At 48.5% G+C, this 22,012-nt stretch overlaps 1 long non-coding RNA gene across 3 annotated transcripts in view; it reads left to right on the top strand.

Annotated features, from left to right (window-relative positions):
* The window catches only part of LOC136776716 (uncharacterized), a 59,832-nt gene that overhangs the window by 22,876 nt on the left and 14,944 nt on the right, over positions 1-22,012 (top strand). For all 3 annotated transcript variants that reach the window (XR_010823127.1, XR_010823126.1, XR_010823125.1), the window contains one exon: positions 81-118. This is a non-coding gene — a long non-coding RNA (uncharacterized lncRNA). The remainder of the gene's footprint in view (positions 1-80; positions 119-22,012) is intronic.

Raw genomic sequence — 22,012 nt, 5'->3', positions numbered from 1 at the left:
CATTTGCCATGTACCTTCGATACACCAAATTTCACCAGGAACCATAACAATCGACTAAAAATCATTTTCTTTTGTTCCAGGGGACAGCATCTTTCAAATCCACGTGGCAACGTAAACCGTAAGTACACGAGTTAAAATACTGTTTATCTGTGCGAGAGAGATATATATATATATAGATAGTGCGAAGCAAATAGCGAGGGCCAGATAAGCGCGGTGCACGTGAATATTCGAAGAAAATAATCCGTTCGAGCGAGCGTTCAGAGACAAAGCCAAACAGCCCGGAAACTTTCGGTTTGCCTTTCGAACCGTACAAAAAGCGAGAGGAGAAGCTATATAGACTTTCCGCAGCCCGCGTGCCTCTACATGTAGATATATACATATATATGCCAGTGTATCCTGCTCGTCCAGGTTCCTCTCCTCCTCCAGGAGTCTGGTATATACGTGCAGCACACGCGTTCCTGCGCGAGAGAGGTTGAAGAGAGGGAGAGAGGAAAACTCCAGGGGTAAATAGGCACAAGACGAGAGTTCTTCAGGAAGAAAATCTCAATGAAAGAAAACTATACTCTCGCTGCATCTGTTACGCTTTTTACCATTGTTTGACTCGCCACTCTCCTACACTCCTACGCTCGTACACGAATACAGGACTCCGATACCAACACCGGTCGTTGAAACAGGCGCTCGCATCGGTTATATATCTCACGAAATAGACCAAGTTTTTTTTTTCTCGTGAAAATTGAAGAATCGAAACGTCGCGAAGGGAATCGGGAGCAAGCGTGAAACTAATTTTGTTCGATGAAGAAATTTGGGAGACGAGGCGCGTTGTATGCATAAGAACGCGAGGTAGGGCGCAAGGGGGGGGGAGGGAGAGGAAGAAGCGCGCGCGCGCGGAAGGAAATGAAAGAAAAGTCTGAGCATCTGTCAGAGTGAGTTTTTCCGATTGTTCGGCTTGCTGCGCCAATGCGGCCATGTATGCTTGACAATGCGAGAGGTTAGGTAGGGGGGGGGGGGGAGGATGTTGGGCGAGGAGAGAGGATGACGATGTGCCGTGGGTGACGGTCGAGAGAGAGAGAGAGAGAGACGTGCGCGCGGAGGGGCAAGATCGAATGGGGGCGGAGGGGGTGGAAGGGGTTGGCTGGCTGGGGCTGCTCTAAGGTACATAATCATGCTTGCTGATTCCTTCCCTAATAAAAGTCTCACTGTCAACCTCGTTTCACCCCTTTCCCCGCGCGCTCCGCCAGTCTCCCACCGGCGGAGCCAAGTCCGTTGTGTGCTGCACGTCGAGGAAAGAGATAAAAAAAGTGCATGTGCCTGCAGCGAGCTAGTCCGGATGTGCCGTGCACCCTTGCAAAGCTCCCTCTGCTCCCCCTAAGACAAAGGCAGAAATGCTTGGCGCTGCAGTCGCGGAAATTGCAAGCTTTCTCCGTCTCGTCTCCTCCGATTGTTTACTCCTGCAGCCAAGATTTATCCCACCGTCATCGATCTCTCGTCCTGCCGAAATATCGGGTGCATATATATATATATATATATATGTGTGTGTGCGTTTCGCGTACCTCGCATTTCGAAATTATTCCAGAGTGTCCTTCGGGCACCGATGATCGAGACGAAAGTGCCCTGCGCCACCCGCGACAACAGGTATATCCCGCCTCGCCACCATCACTTCCGTTTTGGGCCTTTAAAGGGCCTCGACCCAAGGAGTCCTTCGGCTCTCAAGGTGCACGCGCGTCGAGAGACTTACAGTCGGCTTTAAAGAGCCTCATCCGAGCCATCTGGCCAGAACCTACCTCACCCTCTCTATCTTACGCCCACGTGCCCGTTAACCGTCGAGGAGCCTCCAAATCCATTCCACACCCGTTTCGCTCCGCTTCTCACCCCGACACCTTTTCCCATTTTCACCCTTTCGCGACCACTCTCTCACGGATACAACCAGAAATTTTCACGAAGGAAGAACTATCAAAAATTCGCACCTTCTTCGTCAATCTCTTCAAGAACGATATCCATTAAAACCACTGAAGTGGTCGATGGATCAAATTCCGTCCAAAACCTATACAAGATATTCACTTTTTTTCTCGACAAACGCATTAGTTGCACGTTGATCATTTCTTCCTGCGTTTAGCATCTCGAGACTAACGACGCCTTCCAAACAGATAAAAGTCATGAAATTGGTGGAAAAGTCTTCTGTAACTGTTTTTCTTCTTTTTTTTTTTTTTGGTTTGTTGAGAGAATGGCGGACGAGTAGTTTGGAAGAAGGGGAAGGGGGACCGGGGCAAGCGTGCACTACCTGAGCAGCTGCGCGTGTGTCCAAGGGGGCCCCTCCCTCCCCTTCCCTCCTATCCGTTCACTTTACATTGCCTTATAGGTATACCTTATGGAGTTTAAGTTGGAGAAGGAAGGTGAGGAGGGATGGATAGGTTATAGAGGGGGGGTAAACGACGCCACGGCACCCAGGAACCCTATGGGCAAACGTCACGCTTCGGAGGGAGTCCCATCTGCCCCCTAACGAGTGTGTGACGTCAGGTGTGACGACGTGTGCTCCACCAAGACTCGCTTTTCTTTCTCTTTCTCTCAACTGCTCTCTCTCTCTCTCTCTCTCTCTCTCTCTCTCTCTATTTAACTCATGCACACCGCAATGAATCTCCTTCTTGCTTCACCCCCCCCCCCCCCCTTCTCACTTTCGTCCCCATCTCGAGATAATTACAGGCCCTGCGCGCCCCTTCACACGAGTACTCGCTGTGCTCGCTTTCACTACTCGCAGAATTCCTCAGAATTAACTCACTCGATCATTCCTCTTCACCAGAAAACAGAGCGAAACTCGGCTAAAAAAACACTATATACCCTAGTACCGCAAACTAACCCGTTGCTCCTCCATAGAATTACTCTTCTGTGAAACAAGATTTTCCAAGGTGGAAAATTCAAGAAAATGCAGGAAACCAACAGTCTACCATATATATATATATATATATATATATAGTTACGGATCATTGTCGAAGATTGGGTTTGACGATTGGGAAATTGTCGAGAGACGTTGGATAGCGCGAGAAGAACGTCCATCTGCTCTTTGTAAAAGCGAAAGAATGCGCGGGGACATGTGGCGATTTTACGCGAGCAACAGGGACACTTGTGCGCGACTAGCGTATCTCTAGAAGCCGCCCAACGCGATAGCGCGCCAAGCTCGGCCGATAAGTAACGATTTAACGGTCTTTCGCTGAAGATACGAAATACGCCTACCACGATAAAAGTGAGGCTCGCGACCAGCGACCTTCCACTCGACACAAAACACGCAATCTTCGCGTTCATACACCGCACTGTTGCCCGATATAAGAAAACTGAAATCGCGATAACTGTTTCATCGCATATACGATTTTTTACTCGGACGATCTGGACGGTGGGATGAACACGTGGGGGAAGCTTCGAGAGGGGGGGGGGGGGTATTTGGCGATGGAAGAATAAAGAACACAAATAGGTGGATGATTCGGAGACGTAAGAATGACGCATTATGCATTTCGCACGTGCGTGGTAAAGTAAAAGTGTACAAATAAGTAAGAGAGACGAAGGAGAGAGAGAGAGAGAGAGAGAGAGGTTGGAATGGAAAAGCAAGGGGCACGCATGGCGGGAACATCTGCCATGGTCGCGTGGCCCCCACTTGGTGCCCCAAAGAGCACCGACCGACCAGCAGAAGAGGAAGGGTCCTTTGAGACAAAGAAAAAGCATGACGTACAGGCAGCTGCTAAGGCACCCCTCCCGCTCCCCTAACCCATACTTCGTTTTCAGCTATCCCGATCACCTTGGCCCCCCTTATTTCTCTCCCTCCCTTCTTCCCTCTATCGCAGACTTTGCTCTTCTCCCCACAAGATTTACCGTACCCTTCTCCCCCCCCCCCCCCCCTCTCTCCTTTTTCCCTGAAACCTTACCTATAACCATCCAGAGACTTTACGATTGTAATTGAAACGCTCCGTACTCGAAACACCGAGTCTTCTTCCCATAAATTCAAGGCGAAGATCGATCGACAATTTACATAAATCAACTTCGGCATATATCGGTCTTATTTGTAAGTCAACTTTGGTATATGAATTTTCTTGAAAAACATTCGTCACAATGTTATTCTTTTAATTTCATGATCCTCGAGCTTCCTCGGTTTGCGGAAAAAACGACCATGCAGAGTCTGAGAAAAGTCAATGCAAGCATTTTGGACGAGAGTATAGCTTTCCACGGGTAATGGTTTCGGTTAAGAGATCTTATTATGGTATAGGTTTCCGCAGGCTTATAGCTAAGGTTAGCACGCTTCATCCGCCCCCTCCTGTATATCGTGTCTGGCATCTGGCGCGGTGCACGAATCGGCCCTATATATGGTCGTGTTCCGAGACACTAAATAGTAAATTGGAGGCGTCTTATTGATGGGAAACTAAGCGTTCTCATTGATATATCCTTATACAGATTAGGAGGGATGATGAGTTATCGATTCAATGGAACAGACTCTCTCTCTCTCTCTCTCTCTCTGATGGTTTTCCTGGAACATCTCGAATAATAATCTGGACAGTGAGCAAGCCAGGCGAGCATATATTAGGCCTGATGCAACGTTGCTGAAAGAAATTATTCGTGTGATAAATCGAAATGCGTCGGAGAGATCCAAGGGATTCGAAGGAGGCTGCAAAGGCGAGCGGAAAGATCGAATTTCACGAAACTGGAAGAATCGCCAAGTGGTGCATTTGCATTTCCACCTGGCAGTTTCTTCAAAGACGCGAGTTGCGAGAGACCAGCAATGGAGAATCGCGCATTGTGCGTGGGCAGATGCGTCGATATCGAAGAAAAGAGGGAATTTCGAGCAGAAATAATCTCGAAAGGGTTTTCCACGACACCCTCCTCCTCCATTCTCGAACGGTGGAAACCCTTTGATTTGCATCTGCCCGTGCACCTATATATATATATACGTATACAGTCGGAAAGGGTTTGCCAAAATACAGATGTCATCGAAATTTCCTGCCACTCGAGCCTCCAATAATGGACCGAAAATCCGACGTTTCTTCAGCTTCGAATTTCTCAAAATTCACCACAGTCCCTGCATGCAACTACGACGTTCCACGAATCCTCGAGAAAGATTTCACTTGCAGATTTATTCTCGAGGAACGCGAGTATAATTCTCCCACTGACAGAGGAGACGCGTTTGAGCACCGCAGTATCTATATATATATATATATATATATATATATATCTTAGCTGGAATACATATTTTGAGAAGCGTAATGGAAGTCTCTCGGGAGATTGGCGAATATTTCGCGGAGAATTTGCGAGAGGTGGTAGCAAATTCCGCGAGCTCCGCTAGCCACCCCTCCCGATTTTTTATTCGAGCCCGCGTCGCTACTCGGACGGCTCGGCGATCAATGAGTTGAAGCGTCCATCCTTTTTTTGGTCAGCGGCTCCCATCTCTCCTCTTTCATCTCGCGTTGCTATCTCCCCCCCCCCCCCCCCCCTCCCCTCCCTCCATCCCTCTCTCTGTCTTTGCAAAGCACCCCTCCACCACCTCGAGAGAGTACCTACCCTCCACGGCCTCTCTCGTCGCTCTCCTTCTCTCTCTCTCTCTCTCTCTTACGTGTACGCAGCCTGCACGCACGCATACCTGGAAACCTTTTCCCCTCTCTCTTCATCTTTTCACTGCAACTGCTGCATTTCCGTCTCTCGCAATCGAGTTTTCCATTGCAGTCTCGCTTTCTCCATTAAGCTGGGGTGGGAGAGAGAGAGAGAGAGAGAGAGAGAGAATTGGTTCTCCTTCCTATGTATATATATATATATATATATATAGCTGGTCACCCTCTGGCAATCGGACCTCTCTTTATCTGGCCATCTCGTTTTACCTCACCTCCAGGTCCAGGGTCTGACGGGAGTGGGAGGGGACATGCGGATCGACGAGAGATCGAGCGCGGGGCAAGCGGACTTTCCACCCCTTTCTCTCTCTCTCTCCCCCGTGCCGTACTCTCGCCACCCACTGGCGAGCCCACGCCCAGCCACCCCCCAACCACCCTCATCCTCCACCTCGTCGTCGACCATCTCGCTATTGCGCGCTCGAGGGAAACGGACTGGAAGCTGCTCCTCTCTCTTTTTCTCCGTATTAGCCTCTCGGATTTTTCTACCACCTCCTCATCTCCCTCCCCTATACCCACACCGCGTACACCCCCTCTTTCCCCGTGTATACGTGGAATCACCACTGGACGGGTCTGCTGCTCGCACTGACGGGAGTACACACAGGCGGACACCAGCGAACGTTGCACATATGCACTTTTACGTCGCGTTTAATGATCTCACATCGCCGGATACGTTTCCGCATGCGCACCACCGCAACGCTGCAATTTTTTCCTTTGCTCCACGTACGCTTCCCTCCTCTCGCCTTCTTTTCTCCTCTCTTCCAACCGGATACGAAATTTTCACCGTGCTCTCTGCTCTCTCCCCCTTTCATTTCTCATCTTTCGTCAAAGATCACAGAAGACCGATCAGCTTATATATATATATATATATATATATATATGTGTGTGTGTGTGTGTATCACTCTCGTTGCCCCGCAGTTTCGAAATTGCGTAAAACGCTGCGGTATCACGCGAGGTCGCGATACGGTATAATTTATAATAATATCCGTATAATACTACGAGAGACTATCATTGCGTATACAACTTCCTGTGTCCTACGAGCTAGCGCGTATTTTCAGGCGATCCAGCAATGAGCCTCGATGAATTCCTCCAACCAAAAAAGCCAATAATCTGCAGTTTCTATCCTCGTCCGTTCCCTCGAATAGTTCGTGTATATATATGCACACATACCGTTTGCTATATAGTATAGGTGCACTATTTATAGACGTACTACTAGACAATTGGCCATCGATATTTAACGCGGAATCGTCTCTCTGATTATTTCGATCAAGATTATTTAAACGTGCCACTGCTGCACCTTGGCTCCTTTTTTTTTTGTTGCTCGTACTATGCATACCCTATATACATATATATATATATATATATATATACCAACCCTCCTCTACACGTTCGCTACAATGCCGGTGCTTGCAGCGCGCCGTAAGTTTATTCATTATCCCGAGCGGACAGTGCAGTGGACCGGGCTACCCTCCACGATGACTCCCCAGCAACAAATAAAATCGTATTTCATCCCTTTGCCGGCGGAAATTTTGTCTGCCCCTCTTTCCGCCTTTTTCCCTCCTTCTCCGATTCCGCGGCGCAAACTCGTACATCAAAGCTCCACGGTTCGTCTTCCTCCTCGAATCCGCTGCAATTGCCTCGAAAGCCCCGCTTCCCTCCCGCGACTTCATTTCCCCTCGACCAAACTCTCCCCCTGCTCCCTCCGACTAAGCAGCGCCTCTCTCTCTCTCTCTCTCTCTCTCTCTCTCTCTTTGCCCATACTCCACTCCAAAACTCATAAACTTGTCTGTGCAACTACCGAGATTTCCTATATAGACGTGCACAACTATTACCTTTGTGTGTTCCAACTTAAGTGCACCTTCAACGAAACCTAAGAAATTACTATAAGAGGACGCGTGAGGGGAAAAGAAAAAAATTGTTATCTTCTTTTAAAACTCGAGGAAAGAATTAGAGTGCGTCCTTTTTGTATGTTCGAACAATAACAATTTAATAACCGGTAATTAAATTGGCGAACGAATTATATGGAAAGAGAGGGAGAGAGGGAGAGAGGGAGAGAGAGAGAGAGAGAGAGAGAGAGAGAGAACTAATCGAGTTACAGGATGAGAGCCACTGGCGGTCGATCGGCCAACTTCGGCCCTGTTCTCCGAGTAATCCTGTAAAATCGGAACGCATAAAGACTCTCCCTCCATGTCCTCCGATATCTCGTTAGAACGCTCCACTCTCATCGCGAAGGATGAAATATTGTTGAAGAGTACACGGGGAATATCGGGAAATTTAACGTTAAACTCTGAGCAAGTTAAAGGAAGAATCAGGCTGCAATATTATTAGGAGAGTGGTCGAGAATAGACGCGAAGAAAGGCCAGTGCAGTATTTCGAACGGCACATCGCATCTATCTTGGTCGTATAGCTGCCATAGGCGCCTAATGGACTTGCATCGGTGTCCCGCGCAATCGATCGAACGGAAGTTAATTTCTGCCAGCGCGCTGCTTACGGACCACAATGAAATTTTCCGCCAATAACCGAGCTGCAGAAACGTTGGAGGCCCGCGCGCGCGTTCGTTCGCCGGCTGCCGCGTTGAAAACTCAAAAATGCCGGAGAACAAAGTAGCACTCGACGTAAACGGTTCCGACGAGCATCCACTCACGAAAGAAACCGGAAGCCTTTAGCTCGGATAAAATTATCACCGTTTATTCCATTCTCACGTGTTTTTCCAATCGATCCCTCGCTCTGCCTACTCCGCACATGCCACTCGCTCGCTCTTCGAAACGAATTATAGTGGAGCAAAGAGGAAGAGGCACGAAGAGCCTGTGCGCGATCAGAGTGAAACTGCATCCCAGCTGATGTTCCTCGTAACACGTGGGAATTTTATCATTTTTTCTTAGTCGAGAGAACGAGGTGCTTTCATCCTTGCTGTTGTGTCATGATTTTAATTGGACAACTGTCATTCGACAAATTGGACCATTTGGCACGTGACTGTCAAGTATGGGGGATCCCGTTGGAAAGGTTGGGTAGCTAGGAACCGTTGGGGCTGTGCGCCTTCTCCTCCCGGAGGCGTATAATGACAGGTGTTGCCTGCGCTAATTACAGTGCAAGTTTTTAAGCTCCTCGACGCGATCCTGTCGATTAAATATCTTCGACCGATCCGAAAAAACTTTGCCGATCGTCCAACTGGCAAACCTAACCTCTTTTCCCCCAAATTATCCCCAAATAGGATCTACGCACCAACGAGTAATTACGTTGAGTATATAATGGAGAGGCTAGAGCAAACTTGACAGACTTTTCGAAATATGATTTCATTTCCATGAGAAACGAATAAGGAGTTTTCCGAACGATGGTCCGAAAGTTTCACGAGTCGAATGGGTGGTTGAAGAGTGTCGGGACGACAACAGCGAGGAATATATTATTTAGGAGCACACGCGCGACTCTTCGTTAAAACGTAATGGAGCGAAAGGATTGAACAGAAAAACACTGGACAAGGGAAGAAATAAATATTTAGGTATATATATATATATATATATATAGCGTTGGGAATAGAACGATCGTCGGAAAATTTTGGAAAAAGGGAAGAACGAGAGAGAAGATGTTGATCGAGCCGAAAATGCATGAAAGAGTGGCGAGAAATGGGAAGGATTGAACGCATTGGTAGGGCGGGATTATAAATTATTATAGAAGAGTGGATTTTCGCAGTGCGGATGTCTTTTTCGCGAACGCGGCGCGTCACCAGGCATTTTTAACAAAGTCCATCGGCACAAATCCTTCGTGAATCTCGCATGAGGCAGCCGCCATTTCTAAAAAGGCAAAAATCATCCGACGAAATTCTCCCCCATTAAATCCAGCTCTCCCGATCCACCGTTAAAACTGCTTCCCGTCGATAATGCGATTTCTCACAACGTAAAATAAAAATCCGTCGCGGCGCTAATGGCTATCGCCGCCTCCTGCCTCTGAATTAATGTACTTGACGGCCTTGCGGAATATTGTCCTATCATTTATTAGTGATTTTTTTCTCCTTTCCCCCTCCCCTCCCCCTCCCCCCCCCCCCCCGCTCCCCCGAAATTCGATAATCGCCATTAAATGCCGCAGCCACCCCCACCCCCACCCCCTCTGCAAAAATCTCTTCTCCGTACGGAGTAGGAGCATCAAATTTTCATGGTCCCCCCCTCCCCCACCCCCGTTCCCATCTCATTTACACACCACCCGTATTATCAGCATCATTTATTCACCAGAGTTAAGCGTTCTTTGATTATCTCTACCTTCGAGTGTCTTGCACTCTTCTCAATTATTCCGTCGTTGAGCAATAGCCGTTCGCCAATATATCAGCCAAATATCACGGATATAAGAGACGCGACGTGGTTTTCCGTGTTACGGATTAAACTTCCTATATACCCACACCTATATACCTGCATATTCCGCCACTCATCGACGTATCCCATCCACGACAGAACTTGTCAAAATACTCGAATGTAAATCCAATCGAATCTGCGCGTTTCTACCCAGCAAATTTCTTATATGTTTCATTCATTCGACTCGCTATCGCGAGAGAGACGATTCATTGGCGATCGATTCATTATTGAGAGACGCGATAAACAAAATTCCACATTAATCTTGCCTGCAAATCAATTTAGCTTTAATACCTACGATGCCAATATGTTGCTATATGTATCGAAGCTTTAAATATGGCACTCTTTATATATATATATATATATATATATATATATATATATTATAATGAAAAGACATTGGATATTTATCGGCTAACCACCCGAGGATCGATCCATTCGCATTGGTCGCTTAGTTTCAGAGTCATTATTGTTATTGGAATAAAAACGTGTGGCGATTGGACGAAATTTATTAAGCGGAAACGTTGCCTCTTCTAAATTAAATATTTTTGCGAGTCTATGAAAAAGTAATGTAACCCGATGGCCACTGGTCATATAGCAGCTGTGTGTACCAAATATACATATAATAATAGATATAGGCAATGTATGGTTAAAGGCAGCCTCGAAATTTGGCAATTTCCATTGCAGCGTTCGACCGCGTTTTTCCTCCGCGGAAAACTAAATTTAATTAGCCCCGAACCGCGACGCGCTCTGCGGCGGCCGACTGCTGATGGGTATAGTGGTAGTGGTCGCCGACGACGAGGACCACCAAAAATATATATATGTATATCCACAGCTGCGCCGATTAAGGCAGGCGTGGCGTTGCGCTGCGGCTGGAAAAATTGACCGACGAGCAAAGGACGATATATATATATATGCGATGTGGGATGAAAAAATGGACGACGCAACGTTGGGGGGGAGGGAGTCGAAGGATGAAACGAAGCAGCGCGTCTGGGACGAGCGCGAGGCGTAATTTAAGAGGAGCCTCCACCATAATAGTGTGGCCGCTGCACGGTGGAATTATATAGCGAACGCGCGAGGATTAGCGTCGGCATATTTTTGCCGGAACAAGATAATGCAAAAAGCTAGTAGTGCGTCGCCCGGCACGGCTGATGCTGGCGTCGCGGACGCGGGTGCTGTACGGGATGTGGGGGAGGAGGGGGGGGGGGGGTTGCGACAGGTAACGGCCAGCGTCGGAGGATTTCGGTGTGCGGTAGAGGGGTGGGCTGGGCATTCTGGGAGGAGAGGTGATAAGGGCGAGGGGGTGGTTGCTGGGTGTGCGATGGTGTAGGTGCTCCGTTGTACGTGTACGGGGGCCTCGCGGGGGTTGCCTCGGGGGTGGAGGGCGTGGCCAAGCGCCCTCTGCCGGCTTGCGAACCATAAAGAGAAAAAGACCGAACGAAATGCTTTTCCGATTCTCACCAGCTATACCATATATGTATGTGTGTGTGTGTGTAGAGAATCGAGAGAAACGCTCCTGTCCCGGAAAAAGTGGTCCGCGAAAACTCAACGGAAGAGTTCCGAGAAACTATAACCACTGGACGTGTACACGCGCGTATACTTATTTATGAAACGAGACGCGATGGAATCGAACGTCTTATTGAAACGATCGAGGAACGCGAACGTTCGAGACTCTAATGGACGAACGAATAAACCAATAGATCGGAGGTTTAGGCTGCAGGCGCGTAATATCGTCCGCGATCGCAGCTTTGACCGAGCGCGAGGACAAAGGGAGCTTTATAGGAAAATAAATAAATCCCTAGATGAAAATTGGCATGTGGCAGCAGGTTGGGGGGGGGGGGGGGGACTTCGCGACTGTGGAATATACATGTGCGCGCGTGGACGGAGAGAAAGTTTGCAGGCGGCAGCTGAGAGAAGGTACCGAGGGCGCGGGAGGCTCGTGTACGCGTCCGTGTGTGCGAGAGGGTAGCTGGGGGGGGGGGGGGGGTGGCGAAGGGCGAGGGGGAGATGCGTGGGGTAAAAAGGGGTAAAAATCATTGCGCGGTCCAGCCTCGGGGCTGATCGATGGTTGCCGCAGACTCAGGCTGCACCCCCGAACCACCCCTAACCGAGCGCACATTCACTGATCCCTGGGACTCACTGACTGGCCAGACAAAAAATGGCCGGTTCGAAACCCATCCGCCTCTGCCAGCAGGCTGACGTCCGTGTTTGATGACCTCGAGGGGTGGTCGGAGGGGTGGCCAGAGGGGCTGCGGGATATGCAGCGCGGGGGATGGGTGGGTGGTGGCTGAGTGCACCGGAGAGAGCCAAAGGGTGCGGAGCGCGGCGTGGAGAGAACTGGACCGACCGGCTGGCCGGCACTGACGAGCCGCCGGGGGTGGGAAGGTGGCGGACCCCTCCTCCTCCTCCTCCTCCTCCCACGTCGAGGGGTTCGCAGGGCGCACTTTGCGGAGGACGATGGCCGGAAAATCAAGCCCCGTTCCGTTCTGTTCCGTTCCACCTGCTCCCACCCTCCCCTATTCGTCCAAAGCACGCGTAACATGGACCATGGACGGAATCGATGACGGTGCGGATGATTTTACGTGCGCGCACACATACATACGAATAAACTCCACACACATCCCTATATTCCCTCGCTGCACCCCTTACACTTATCCGATTCCGCGCAGTTGCGGATACCTTTCTCCAACGCTACGATACACGCTTTAATCCTTTTAATTTCCAACTGTCTATATATATATATATATATATATAAACGTTAGAGAAGCGAGCAAGAAGAGAATGTGAAACTAGGAAGAATATGTTGAATTGGCGTGTCAAGCGCGACAAAAGTGTGTATACCCGCGCTAGCATTAATAGTATGGGCTATCCCGATGTGTAGTACACATATACATATATATATATATATATATAGGTGTCTGCGGCTGGAGAGAAAAGATGGAAGGTGAAAAAAAGGCGAAGCCCGAGGGTGAGAGAAAGGAAATCGAGGGGGTGACAGGTGGTTGGTGGGCCGTTAATGACGCGCGACGATCTTTAGGCGCGTCGCGTCGCGTCGCGTCCTGTCTCATCTCTGCCGCGCGTACTACTTGATGCGCCCTGGTGAGACAAGAGAATCGCTCGCGGGAGCCAGAGGCTCGCTCCTAAGCGGATATGTGCGCGACAGATTTTCTTCCGTCATTAAGAAAGCCTTACAATGTGTGCGACGGATTTCTAAGCGGCCAACGAACAACTTTCGACCGGCCTGAAACGTCTGGCCTGAAACGCTCGAGCCCTGAAAGGCACGCGGAAGTATTTCAAGCACGAGGACAATATTTCTGCGCCCGAGTCTGCATGGACGAGGAGAGAGCAGTTGCTTTCGCGTGTCGCATCCATTGAAGGAAAAGGTCGCGCGGATTCGTACAAAATATCTCGCACTTCACGCTCCAGATTCTACCTTCTTTCCACCCCCGCCACTCTGCACGGGCATACCCTTTCCCTCCCACCACAATTTTCCCTCCCAATGCACCCTGAGGAGAGTTTACGCGCTCTTTAACGTCGCGCGTTAAATCTCTCTCTCTCTCTTCAGCATTGCGATCCCTGTCCTTGGTATACCACGTAGGATGTTCCGGAGACATTCTCGGTATGTCCACTGCGGGACCGGGGATGTCCTCGGAATGTTCCAAAGATGTTTGCGTCATCGGGAGCTGGGACTGGTAGAATTGTCGTTGCTGAGGAATCAGCGTTGATCGTCGCTCGACTACTTTTCAAAGTGACTCTACATATATATATATGGTAGATATACCATGATCGACCGGAAGTGACCATCGGGATACATGCACCCGCGAGGATAATGACTTTCCTTCGAGTGTACCGATCGTCATAGGGCTGTGTTGGAGCCTGGAGCTGGGGTTTCAATGTTCGGAGCATTAGCGCAGGATGATGGGCTTAATGGGTACTATATATAGAGAGGGATCATCGAAAAAGAAGAAAGAAAAAAAAATGGAACGCTTTGGCGATCCTGCAGAGCGGTAGACTGGCAGATGAACAAGTTAGCCTGGCTCTGCGTGGACATTGAATGGACGTGGAAAAGGGAGTAAAAATCATTGAAATGACTCCGAAGCTGCCTGACGCAGTCAGAGTGGATCATGAAATGACTAGGGCTGACCCCTCTTAACCCCTTCCACCTAGAATTGTCCCGACTCCGCTCCAGGCGAATCCTCCTCTCCCGCTTTTCATGATTCCTACTGGAAATTAGCCAACTGGCCGACGACCAAACGGGAGATTCTCCGCTCGCGCACTTTCCACCTTCCTCCACCTTCTCTTTTTTCCTGTATTTTCACCAACAGCCCTAGCAAACACTCGCCGCTTCGATCCATAACGACACTCGGGGCTCCGGCTAATTCCAAGTCCCTCCTGTACAAATCTCTTTACCAGATCCAATCCGTCCTCTTCACATCCTTCGCGTCACTTCCGGTCATGGTCCATCGACTTTCGAAGGAGTAGGTGCAGGACACAGGACTCTGGCATTGACCCAGAACAATTCCTGCGCCTGGTCCTAGCCACCGTTACACACACCAATACATATATATTTATATATATATATATGGCATTATCCGGTGGAGAAATATCGGAGATAGAGCGCGATCCACGCCAGGCGCTTGGAATGTAGTTTAAAGGTGGAAGGCGAAAGGTGGGACGAGACTAAGGGAAGAAAAGTTTTCGCCCATCGCGCCGCGCCGCACCGCGCCGTTCGTGATAGAATGATAGACGTTTGTTCGGAAAAGAAAAATGCAAGATTCGCTGCAGTCACGAAATGGCAAATTGGAGTTGTAACTTCCGTTGGCTCGCATGGGTTTGCAGGGCAGGTTCGGTCGAGGCATCATGCCGCGCCGAACCTTGCGACCACTCCTACCACCGACATATATACATATATATACAATCAGCAGCTTCGATTAATTCGCAAAGAGGGAGAAGCCGAAATACATTGTCCACCAGCCGCAATAATTATCCTTCCCTCGCAAAATTCAAACGACCTCTTCTTGGAAGAATTTGGAGAACCAGTTGCAATTATAAAAACGATATTTTTCCATCGCGGTGGAAACATTATAGAAATTTTGCGTAGAATTTTTCCCGCAATTTTAGACAATTTAAAGGGAGGCATTTTGCGATGAGTATCGGTGCTCTCTCGTATGTGGAAAACTTTACGAATGGATGAGCGGGGGAGGGGTAAAAGCAGGTGCGCCGAATTGTCGAGTCAACGCGTAACCTTTAAAAAATCTTAATGCGCTTCCAGGCCTCGGTAGGGGCAAAGTTTAAATTGCATCAATGCGAGAGAGGAAGATAGCGCTAAGGGCTGTGAGGGGGCCGAGAGGGGGGGGGGTGGAGGGGTGGATTCGAAGATATAGCGAGCGTAGGTCGAAGGGGACGGGCCGTGCGTGCAAAACCCCGAACGGAACACATGCAAGCTTTGATAAGCTTTCGGAACACATATACTCGAGAATCAACCGCGTTTTCGGAATTTTCAACCCGACATAAATTATGCAGATAGCTGATGTACGTTTTCTTCTCTTCAGGTATAGACCATGTCTTATTTTGCTGGTTCTCCATTGCACCTCTCTCTCTCTCTCTCTCTCTCTCTCTCTCTCTCTCTCTCTCTCTCTCGTGTCTTCCATGATGAATCAAAAAATCCCTCGTCCTTCCAAACTTTAATATTTCAAGCTAAATGTAATTTTACAAAAATCCTTCGTTATAAATTATTCACTTTGAAAGTTAAGCTCGTACACAAGAGAGAGAGAGAGAGAAACCAGTGTATTCCGGTGGGCTACAAGTGGCGAACTCGATTCTACGCGGAGTATACCGTATCCAGATGGAAGATAAGAGTTTTCTTTAGTCCGTACTTAGAGTTGCCCGGTGTTCTCGTGGGTTAAATAAACCCCTTGTGCCGTCGGTGAAAATAAGGGCTGGATCGGACAAATAAGGCGTGCGGGTAGGAGGAAGAGGAGAACGGGGTAAGGGGGAGGGCAAAAGGGGCGGAATCCAAGGGGAATATAAAACTAAAGCCTACCCGCGTGCGGTAACCCTTCGAGTCCTTCAAGACAAGAATTTCATTCCTTATTTATTTCGCGTCCGACTATTATCATCCGTTTATTACGAAGCTCTTCTATCCTTTCTGCTTTTTTTCCTCCTCGTCCAAGAAACTCCTCCAACACCTTTCATTATTTATCTACCTTCGTCGTTATTAGCATCCGTTACCGAGACGGACTCTTTTTCCTCTGTTCACACTTTTTCCGATTCGTGTTTATCTCTTTATTATTGCGAGTTCACTCACCGCGCGACAGTTTTTCCCATTCAGTTTTCTTATCGCTTCGACCATTGTTACGTTTATTTCTGTTGGCTCGTTCCCTTTTTTCTCCGTTGCTTTATTCTATCACCACTCAGTGCTATATATATATATATATATATATAGCATATCCGAGCTTTCTTATTAAATACTTTCATCCGATCGTTATCCAAGATATAGGCTTCTAGTTACATTGCCAATTTTTTTTTCGTTGTTTTCGTCTTCCGCTCCTTATTCCTTCGCCCGAAATTCTCATTCACCGTTCTCGTTCGCCACTTGAAACTTCGTTTCACGCCACTTTAAAAACATTCGAGAAACATCGGCAGTTGAGATTTTTCCGAGCGATACTCACAGCCTAGTTTCCACTCTTCTCTCTCCCTCTTTTTTCTTTCTTTTTTCTATCGACTGCTTCACGCAGGCGTATACGTAGCGCGTTTACATATATATATATATATATATATATAGCACGTCGAAAAGTCTTGAGAGTTAAACTCGCAAGTTTTCTAGCACGCGCTGATATTACGCTGGAGCGGGCAACAAAAAAAAGGGTGCATATGTTGCTGCTGTGCGCGAACAAAAAATACATTTTTCCCCAAATAAGTTTCGAAGGTCCTCGAGGAGGGGCCACGCGTAGATTTGCCAAATTGCCGTGTAAAAAAGTTCCCTTCTAACGAACAGAGACGGCCACTTTGGCGTTTGGCAAGCCACGGCTGCTCGCTCGGAACGGGAAAAACCATCGGTAAACAGAAAATAGCGTAGACTATTCGTGACTGAGACGAGACTCAAATTTATCTCCTCGGTTACCATAAATACTGCAATGTTGCATAGCGCTGTTAATCGAAGAAGAAAAATGACAAAAGAAAACAAACGAATGAATAAAGAAAAACAGGAAAACGTGTATTACGCTTGGCAAATAAACGTCCGGTACACCCAAACTGTATATCGAATAAAAACGGTATTAAGGTATTAAAAGGTTCATTAAAAAAAGTAATAAGGGCTCTAATAAAGCAGTGATATATATATATATATATATAAGGAAAGAGTTGGGAAGAAATGTCGCAGGTAGCTGACGAGGGGGTGGCTTCCATGGAGGGGGGAGAAGTATCGGTGTTAATTAATTCGGTTCTTCTGGTTTTCCGGATTATCAGTGTAAAATCTTGTAAATTAATGAAAGCACGTGACGGCGAGGCGAGGAAGGGATTTTTTTTTCTTCGGCTGGCTCCTTGAATGTTTGAAAGGGTCTCGGAGGGGTCGGTCGGGTGAGCTAGGTGGTGGCGATGATGGAGGAGCGGCGTGGGGGTGGGGTGAGGGGGGTAGACGAAGTTAGAGGATCAGAAGTCGCGAGCGAGTCGGGGGTAGGACTGGCAGTCTCGAAATCACCCCATCGAAAGCCCATCGGGGACGGCGAGCTTTAAGTCGCATTCGCCAAAGGTGGAGGGAGAGACGCCAGGATTCCTGCTAGCTGCGATGCGAGAGGGAAAAAGTCTCCGTGCCCACCCTTCTCCCCCCATCCCGACACAAGGGTCTCGGCTCTCGGGTCTCCTCCAATCAGAATTTCAGCTTTGCCGGCGAAAGAGGTTAAAGCGGCCAGAAATGCGTTTCGACGAACAATTAAGGAAACTCTAAGTAGACGAAATGGAGCTTTTCTAGCGCGCAAAAAGCTCGCGTTTGCTCGACTTGTTCCGGTGCTCCGGCAGAAGGGAGGGGGGGGGGGGGATATTTCCACATAGCCTCCATAACATATATATATATATGGACATCTTAGACCGAAGTGTATCCACTCTTCTTTCGCGCAAGTTGCATATCCGGACTGCATCCAATTCTGCTGGAGTTGCAGAGTGTCGTAAATCGATACGTGATAGGTAAAAGATTGGATGCAGGGGGAGGGGGGGGAGGGGAGATATCGCATAAGCAACACCGGGACTGAGACCGCGACCGCGTGGATTCCACGGAGCCTCGGATATTCCGATTTCTGCATGGCTGTGGAGGAAGGAAAGAGTTAAGGGAGAGTCGGAGATTCGATGAGGAGAGAGCGCAGGGTGAGGGGTCTGGCGGTGCTGCGGAGGGAAGAGAATGGATCGTGGAAGGAGAAGCAGAGCCCACGTTGCAATCATATCGATTCCAGTGCTTCTTACTAGACGCGCTCCGCTTGCCTGGGGTGGCCAACCCCTTACTTTTTATCCCTTTCCCGATCCGAGCGCCCTCCAACTTTCCTTCTTGTTCTTCAACCACCTCCAATTCTCCCCCTCCCCTTTCCACCTCTACACTCGCGATCCAGCTTTTCCGATATTTCACTCGGTTATTTCTGCACTCGCGCTGCACTCCCCCTCCATTCTCCCTTACCCTGGACACCACTATGGGACACCCATCCTCTTTCTCTCTCAGACTGTATATATATAGAGTGCAACCACGAGCAAAAGCTCGATTCGTTCGAAAGGCCAGAAAATTTCCTCGCGAAACACGCACACCCCAGGTCGCGTCTAATTCGACGTGACTCTAGACACTCGAGAATATGAATCTCGTTCTCTTTGCACAAAGAAAATTATCGTTTTGGTGCAGCAAAGAAAAGCTTTTGGAGGAAGGATTGGAAAAAGTTGCATTTGGTTCTCTTAAGAAATCAATTGAACGAGGTAAGCCTGGGGGATTCCGGTGCAGGAAGGTATTACAGTGTGGATCGTAGGGTGGGGTAGCCTCCCCTAACGTCGAGTGGACCAACGACGAAGAAAGATGGGAGCAGCATTAATCAGGAGATCTCACTCCTTACCTACACACGCAACGCTCGCCATTCCAACCGCATGTACTATGCAAGTCTGCAAATATCACTCTACCTTACTCGCTCGTACTTCCTTGACACCCCCACCTCCCCCCCCCCCCCTCCTTTCACCCTGAAATTTCGTCGCTCACTCTCTCGGATATCTTCATCTTTCATAGCTTGCTCATCAGCGACTCGACAATGAGACTCTACGCGACGAAGAATAATCCCCGAGAAGAAAGCACGCGCCACTGGACCAGCCCTAATGACAGACATCCTCCACGTTGATTCTTCGCCGAAGAGGACGTAGCTAAAGTCGCCTTCGACGGGGATGGATCTGCACTTGTTTCGATGAACCAATCCTTGTGTTTCCTCCGCATTTATATAACGCACGCTGAAAATATAAAAGAAAGGTGGGGGGGGGGGGGGGGGGGGGTGTGGGGGGAGATAAGAACGCGAATGGCAAATACGAGCCTCCGGAGCGCCAGTGCAAAATGAAATCTTTGTTTCCGGAAGCTCATCGACCGGTGAAAGAACCGCAGCAGCGACGAGGCAAAATTCAGTCGATGCGCGCTCGTTCCAAAGTGGTGGTTCTGGGTAATCGGAATACGTATATAGATATATATATATATATATATATGTGTGTGTGTGCAGGAGATTTTCCTAGAGACGAGCCAAGGAGAATGGGCCATTCATGCACGAGAGACGAGTGTCGAGGTGGTTGAAGGATTGTGTAATACGTCTCCGTGCGCGCGACTCTCGCTTCCCGCGAACTGCGGAGATTGCGAGTCGCTCCGTGTATCCCGCGGGGCTGCAATATCTTGCATTGCCCTGGTACGCCACAGCCCCGACCAACCCCCGCACCCTCCACGACATCGGCGCCTCCTCCCACTTTTGCGTCCTCGTGCAACCTTCGCGGAATCTTCCCCTCGCACCTGTCTCCCACCTTCCGTCGAGCGTTAAAGCTATAGCTTGGTGGTCCTCCTCGTTATACTTCGTCTCAGCTACTCTCGATGAAACTCTTTGCAAAGCTATATATATATATATATATATATATATATATATATAGTACTGGAATAAATGTAGAGCAAAGATAAACATGGTCGAATCTGAGAATTTTTTAGATGGAGGAATGCTAATTTGAGTGTGTATATATTGGGAGGAAGATATTGGATGCAATGAATTGTGCATTGAGACCGCAGGAGGGTGCGCCGAAGGTTCTGCGGATGAATGATAGTTTGGCCGGAGGCATCGGCGTCTTTCCCGGAGCGAGGGTGTGCGAGAAGCTTCGTCGAGGTGGAGTGGGCGCGTGCAGTCGTAGTCGACGTCGTCGGAGAAGGAATTGAAGGAGAGAGCGGGCCGGAGGAGGATGAAGGACCAAAGGGGAGTCTCGCTGCGAGAACAAAGAGTGCAAAGTACAAGGTGGATGGACGGGGTTTGCTTAGAGGGGTTGCTACGGGCCCCCCTTCCATGCCTGGTGCATATAAGATGGGAGAGCATCGTACAATGCACGAAGCTTTCGACACACTTGAAAGTTTGAAACTTCTCAAGCCACCACCACTGCCTCCGCTATCACCCCCGAGCCGGGTGTACGTGTACTGACGGTAGTAGAGAAAGAGGGGGGGGGGGGGGAGGGTAAAGATTCCGAAAATTTCCTACCGCTCGATACTGCATCCTTTCTTCTCTCTCTTCTCGCAGCAACCCCACTGGCCTTCCACCCCCTCCCACCCCCCTCCTCCACTCTTCCTCGATGCTTACTCATCGCGCTCCGTATATATAAAAATCAATACGAAAAATCCCTCCCGACGTGTGCAAAATGCGTTACACGCTGGAGATGTGTTTATATATCGTAGCTGCAGCGGTGTCTTAAATCTGGCTAGATAAAATGAAAGGTTGAATAGCGAGGGAATGGTGGGGAAGTGCGTGTAATTAATTTATCGAGAATGGGAGGAAACGATACGAGTAGGGGCTCGGAGAAACGAATGGATTTCCGTGGAGTCTTGCGAATTGAGAGAGCTCCGAGGTGAATACTGCGCGAGAGGAGAGTCGTGAGGAATAAGGGAGAGATAAAGAGGGGGATGATACGAGAGAAGCCCTTGTAAGGTGGATACACCGCGCGGCGACACTCGAGTATTCCTTGCGCGTTCTCGAGATGGGGTGGTGGTGGTTGCAGCTCAAGTGGAGTCATCGTTTGCGAGAGTGCTTAGCAGCCCAACGTCATTCTGCTGTTTCTTCAGCTCTTCCCTGAAAGCCTTATGTATCCCTAGGTCCTCCCCTTACTCCTCTCCTTCGGGAGGAAGCTGCTGCTTCTTTCGGGGAGAAGCCTAACCTACTCCGTGCACGCTGCCGCCAGCCAGAAGCAAACCTTTTTCTTATCCCACTTTGCCATAAGATTCCCTGCTGTCTGTCGAGGGCTCCGCGAACACTCGTCCACTGAAACCATCCCTTTCAAACCTTTCTCTCCTTTCTCTTCCTTTCTTCATAAAAATTCACACTTTTCCGAATGACGTTTTCTCCTCGCTGCATTAACCAAAACCTTTCTTCCTTTTAAGAAACACCACTTTGATAGAAATTGATATAACAGTAAACACGATCTTTGTCAGGCGTTCCACTTTGAAACTTCTTACTCTTTTCAAGGGAACTCTAAACTTTAAATAAAGGGACGAGGGAGTAATTAGGAATAAAAACAAAGATGAGTCCAATTGAACTTTTAACCTTTAATAATTCAATGTCAAAGTTTACAATTTTATTATCCTCTATATTTTTCTATATATATATATGTACCTACGCTGAGAGATTCGAGCGAGGAATCAAGATTCAAGAGTTTATCAATTACTCTTTTTTTTTATACAATCCAAGTGAAACGACAAATATAATCAAAATTAATCAACGAATTAAACAATGCAAAAATTGATCAAAATTTCACTCTAGTAAATATTCGTATTTTTAAGAAGCACACTGGCCAATGTGC

This window comes from Prorops nasuta, unplaced genomic scaffold (assembly GCF_024137725.1).
Source record: "Prorops nasuta isolate Cenicafe-Biocafe unplaced genomic scaffold, Cenicafe_Pnas_1.2 PNAS00010, whole genome shotgun sequence".
Taxonomy (NCBI): domain Eukaryota; kingdom Metazoa; phylum Arthropoda; class Insecta; order Hymenoptera; family Bethylidae; genus Prorops; species Prorops nasuta.
Note: the sequence above shows the minus strand (reverse complement) of the source record. Positions and strands in the feature narration are given on the sequence as shown.